General features: G+C 39.9%; 1 pseudogene; it reads left to right on the forward strand.

The window, feature by feature from the left end:
• The first annotated feature begins 2200 nt into the window (after positions 1-2200).
• On the forward strand, positions 2201-5044 carry LOC149926777 (uncharacterized; annotated as a pseudogene).
• Positions 5045-6212: the final 1168 nt, after the last annotated feature.

Here is a 6212-nt window from a genome sequence, read left to right on the forward strand (position 1 = left end):
CGATTTAAAAAAATTAATGCAAAAGTGTTGAGGGTTGATTCTAGGTGAAAACGTGGTGCTGTGTTCGAAAAAATAGTCTTAAAGGTTAAAATGTCCGCTATGACGGATATACTCGGAAACTATGTATGCAACATATTTATAGGTGGATTGTAGGTAAAAAGGGGCGCTGAGTTCGACAACAATAGTCTTGCGAGTGTCAGGGTGGGGGTTGTCCGCCATAGGGCTTGTCGATAAATAAGTCCAGTTTATGACGTTTATGGGAATATAAATACAGATCTTGCCCTAGGGAAATAGATTAAACATTCGAATGCTACTGATTTATAGGTTGTTTCTAAGTGAAAGAGGTTCAGTGTCTCGCCTGTGTCAGGGTGGGCAGTGTGCCGCCAGAGGACGGTAAACGATGCCAATGAGTAATAAACACAGTACAAAAGGTGTAAAGTTTAATAACAATCGTACAATCTTATTTATTAACATTAAAAAATGAATTAAAGAGCATAATGACGTCACGTTTTCAAAAAATTAAAGTAACCAATGTTGGTGAAAGAGCTAGGCAGTTCTCAATATTCCAAATAGGTAAAAGTTCACTTTCCAATTTTGTTTATTAATATTATTTCCGCTTTGTTACGTTTACACGTATTATAATAACTTCCCTTCTATTGTTATAAATAAAAAGGCGTAAAATCCACACAAAAACCATTCGGTTAAAAATTGCAAAGTCCTTTAAAAAAAAACGTTACGTCCTATATTACTCTAAGCCATAAAAGTAGTGAAATCAAATAACGGGCAAGATCTGTAATTATATTCCCATAAACGTCATAAACTGGACTTATTTATCGACAAGTGATGTGCTCTGAAGTAATATGCTAGACCTTGCGCGTCCTAAGTGTTTTACTGAGTTAAAATCCTTTGTTTGACAACCATAAAACATTTAAAAGAGAATGGCTAATATTAGAATCGCATTGTATCAAATATATTGTTTAGATCGAAATATATTGTCTACTTTGTTTAAATTTACTATTTAACCTTAAAACCATAATTAAATAAAGCAGACAAGTTGTTGACTGCAGTAATTACGTCACTGCAGTCAACAACTTGTCTGCTTTCAGTAATTTGCCAGTTTTAATAGTCGCACCGCCACCTATCGATAATGTACAGAAGTGTTCGAGTACCACTAGTACGGACAGTTTCAGTAATTTTATCGAGTGTTTTTATTTTGTCTCGATTGCCCAAGGTGGTACTTTGAGCGAGACAAGAATTAAACACGTGCCAACGTTTATTTCACTGCCAAGTTATGTTGACTCTGATTATTGAAACTCGTTTACTATGCTTTTAAGGCGGAAGAGTACCTTGGCTAGTTTCAATTATTTATTACTAGATGGCGTTAGGATAGACGACACACAGAGGCACGCTCACGTTCCCCGGAAGGCTTTTAGGAGTTATTGGGGGGGAATTCCACTAATATGCCACACTCGAAATTTTTCAAGATGGGTTACTTACAATATGTCATCTGGTATTATAATAAAAGGCGCTATAAAAGTAAAGTCTATTTACCAGCTATTACCCTAGAATTTTTTCAAACATCGGCATTCTATTTTACGGAGTATGGCGACCGCCAACCCGCCGCGATGTGTGTAAAAGGATTATTTCCCCGTTTTGGACAGGCTCTTGGAAATTGAAGAATGCTCCCTGACAATTATTGACAGGATTCAAAGCAGCTGTATGGGGGGGGGGGGATCTTTTTACACGGTTTTACCACTTTAAGCCGTAGTTCATTTTAGATGCACTTGCTTCTGAAGCTCAAATGAAAAGAAGAGTTGCATTTATTATTCGTCTATTTCAAATTTCATAAAAATTATTAATTAAAATGGCCAGAACGTCGAGAAGTCGACCTCCGTCAAAGACACTTTATCGCAAGAAGCATTATATAGGGCTTCGTCTGATACGATTTTGAAAACTTGTAACGTCACAACTATAGTGTTAATAGTGGCCGCCATGACAGTTACCGTTTTTTATCAATATGCAAATTACCTTGGTGACGTCGGGTGTTTCGAATTGAAAGCACTGTATAAAGAAAGACAAAAGAAACTATTATTGGAGGAAATTGCTCCGACGTAAGTAGCTACTATTTGAGTTACCACGGTACATGTTACCATTATTTATCGAATTTAAATATCCTAAACATTATTTTAGTCCGTGAGATATGAAGGTGCCATCAGAAGTATCGTATTCCGACCAGGATGAACAAGCTGCGCCAAGTGAACCTGAGAGCCTCACACCAATATCCGAAACAAATGTTAACCTAATGAGAATTTCCGAACCGATAGACGATCTGTTACAATTATCCGAAAAGTTTCCGGAGTCGTCTACTCAAAAACTTACCCGATGTGGTAAAGAAAGCGCTAAGACGGTATCCCAGAGCGCGACTGAACCCAATATTTCGATTGCGCGGTAAAAACCTTAGACATTTCAATAAGAAATATCGAATGTCAGTCGTTAATTTTAAACAACGGTACGAAAGCTGATCAGATATTCGTGAACGAAGAAAAGGGAAACAAGGACGTCGTGGCAAATCCTGACTTTTCAGCCATTGAATCCGCTTACCAAATATCCGAGTTCTTTCCGGAGTTGCTTGTGGAATATGTACCTCCTCTGCCTACCAAAGACCAAAAAGTGAACGAACTACAAGGAAGGCGAATCGTTAACGTTCGATATTTCATCAATCAAATGAGAATGATAGAGCGGCACAACTGCGCGATTAGCACCCAAGGATCCTATAAATTAGTGAAAAATCTACGGTTTTCATTCAACATTTTATTTTGAATGTCCTTACTGTCATTAGCGAGAGTTTGTCACATCAGATCCGACACCGCTAAAATCCAAGACTTCCGTAAAAGACTTGACAGTCAACGACGCCGCTGTTTGGGGAATTCTGAGTATCGGAGGTGGTCACGCTAACTTGGACGAAACCTTTTCGGTTTTGGGAGAACCGATGATGTCGAAGAAAACTTTCAGTAAATTAGAACGACGACTCGGAGAGGTATGCCGAAATTTTCGCGCGATAAATGTAATATTTTAAAATTCTTCAGCTTTGTAAATTGACCTTTTTTTTAATTATTTCCAGAAATGGAAAGACATTTTTTACAAAGAGATGCTGGCAGCGGGAAAAGAAGAGCGAAGATTAGCGGAAGAGGCTGGCGATATAAACAGCGAAGGCATAGCTTTCATAACGGTTATTATCGACGGGGGCTGGTCACATAGAAGTCACGGCCATCGGTACTCCGATAACTCCGGGGTTGCCATAATCATCGGAAAAGAACGAACAAAATTTTGTACATCGGTGTAAGAAACCAATACTGCTCAAGTTGCGAATTTCATTCTCGACGAAACGAAAATGTGCCAATCCACAAATGCTATAAAAATTGGAACGGCCCTTCTGCCAGTATGGAAGCGGATATTCTCGTTGAAGGTTTTTAGCAAAGTGAAGCGATGCACGGACTACATTATAAGGAGTTTATAGGCGATGGGGACTCTTCAGTCTACAAGAAGATAATGGAAAATGTCAAGTACGGTACTGGTGTATCCAAAATAGAATGCTCTACCCACGCGGTAAAAAAATTAACTAAAAACCTTTATAAACACGCGTCTCTTTCTGCCCAATATAAATGAGTTCTGAACCCAGAAAAAATTCGAAAGATGACCAAGGCAGCAACCGGCGTTGCTAAAAACAAAGGAAACGCTCAAGATTTGAGAACGGACCTGCTAAACATTCCGAAACACGTTTACGGAAATCACGCCCATTGTAGGGGTATTTCTGTAAATACAAAGATCAACCAGACAAAAATATTACGAGCACTATTCCGAGGGATTTGTTGATAAAAATAATTGGATCTATAAATCTATTGGCATCCAAAGCGGACAGACTCATTAGCAACGACACCAGTAACGCCGCGGAAAACTACATGTATCTAGTTGCCAAGTTCACTGGAGGGAAACAAATTAACCGCAGAAAGAGATCTTCCTTCGAATTACGTTGTTACGGTGCCGGGCTCTCGCGACATATGGGTAGGAAATGGTATTACCACACTTGGAAAGGTATTACTTCCAAGAGTCCAAATATTTATCTCAAGAAACATATCGACAGAAAACAGAAAGAAATAATTGCCAAACGAAGATGTTCAGCGAAAGAATTTGAAAGATCTGGAAAGAAGAAGAAAAGTTATACCAACTCTCGAGACATCGAAGCCGGTCTAGCGGACTATGGACCAGATTGCCAACAACCGGACATACAACCGGAAGAATACGAGAGACGTAAAAATGAAATTTACCAAATCTTGACCGTCGATGAAACGAAACAAAGCGAAATAGAGAAAGCTACTCGTGGACAGGCCTCAAACGAGCGTTGGTTCGAAGAGAGACGACATCGTCTGACAGCGTCCAATTTCGGAGCTATTCGCGAGCGACGTGAAACTACCGAATGTGGCAATCTAGTGAAACGCCTTTTGTATACGCCACCTATCAACACTGTGGTTATGGAATATGGCTGAACAAACGAGTCTGTCGCTATTGCCGAGTACGAAGTTCAAACCAGATTTAAGGTTCGGGATTGCGGGATATTTGTAGGACTTGAAAACCCTTTCCTCGGAGCTTCGCCAGCTGGCTTGGTTGGTGATGGCGCAATCATCGAAGTCAAATGCCCGAAGACCATCGAAAAAATGACCCCGATGGAAGCTACGGAACTCATTAAAAGTTTCTTTTGCACGAATGAAAGTGGAAACATCAAGCTGCGGAGAACGCACGATTACTACTTTCAAATTCAAGGGCCGTTAGCATTGAGTAATAAAACCTACTGCCAAAAATGTTGCCTTCCCTCGATAGGTTCTATTTTGAGTGTCTACTTCCCGAAATAGTAGATCCTCGTGTTACACGACACTGCAAAATTCGAGAGCCCGAATTCATAAAATTGGCAATCGAGTTGAAAAAACTACAGAAAGAAAGTAAAGTGGGCAGGAAACAGAAAGCTGAAAATGAGCTTGAAACCAAGTAATAGGGAGCAGGCTGTGGGAGAAATTACGAAAGTCAGAAAAGAGATGACGAATTTAGTAGTTGATGTCCAGCGCCGGAAGACGATTAAGCGGAGGAAAAGGAGGCCATTTGTAAAAGTGAACCGAGCAGGGGCGGCTTAAGGGCCGGGCAACTCGGGCAACTGCCCGGGCGCCATTTTGAAAGGGGCGCCAAAATTGAGTTGTGCGCCTTTTTAGTTTACCAAGAATTGGATTTGTTTATAAAATTTTTAATGAAAGCATAACATAATTTCAAAAATCTTTAGCTAATTAGAAATACAAACCGTTTTCCCCACCAAAATGTCCAACATCGTCGATGATCGTTTTTTTGCGACTATTTATTTTAAAATAGTAAATAAACCATAAAATTACGGTGCATAGTTCTGACGGATAAAGCATTTTCCTGGTATTTTCATTATAAACCAGGGTATATAATATGAAGAAGAAAAGGTGGTTGGGCGATACTACAAGAATAGAAGTGTGTCAGAATTTTTAGCCGGGTGTACCTAGCAACAGGGGCCATACCACCGGAGGCCTATCATCATAGTGCCCTACGCCAGCGTCCCCAAGCCCGGACAGGTGACAAATCCAGCATGGGTAGTAGCGTGTTGCTAGCCAGTAAGAATTTGCCTGTACACCTATTACGTAATCATTAATGAGTTCAGATGATTACGATGAGTGCAGTATGATTATGATGATAAAATAATGATTACGATGAGTACACAGGCAACCCAAAACTTTAAAATTGTTACAGATGAGTAATTGAGTACGGGATAATTCCAATGAATAAGAGTGATTACAGATTATTACGCACTTTATTAATGATTACACGTGATTACAGATGAGTACGCATTATTTCATAAAGATTACGGTGATTACAGATGAGTACGAAGATTACAAATGATAACGGGATTACAAATGTGTACAAAAGATTACAGAATAATACGTAATCATTACAGTTAGGGTGTACACCGATTACGGGAAGTCGATAGCCCCTCGGGTAGTAGTACCCTACTACTGATGGTCAGACCTTTGACGCAAGCCACTCAACCCACCAGAAGGTGCAGCAATGGGTGGACCAATTCTCACTTCGCACACAGCCGTGCGAGTAAGAGTGGATGCTATAGCAACTCCTTCCGACACCCTACCTAC

The sequence above is a fragment of the Leiobunum rupestre genome, chromosome 9, assembly GCF_980474605.1.
Source record: "Leiobunum rupestre chromosome 9, qqLeiRupe1.1.hap1, whole genome shotgun sequence".
In the NCBI taxonomy this organism is placed as follows: domain Eukaryota; kingdom Metazoa; phylum Arthropoda; class Arachnida; order Opiliones; family Sclerosomatidae; genus Leiobunum; species Leiobunum rupestre.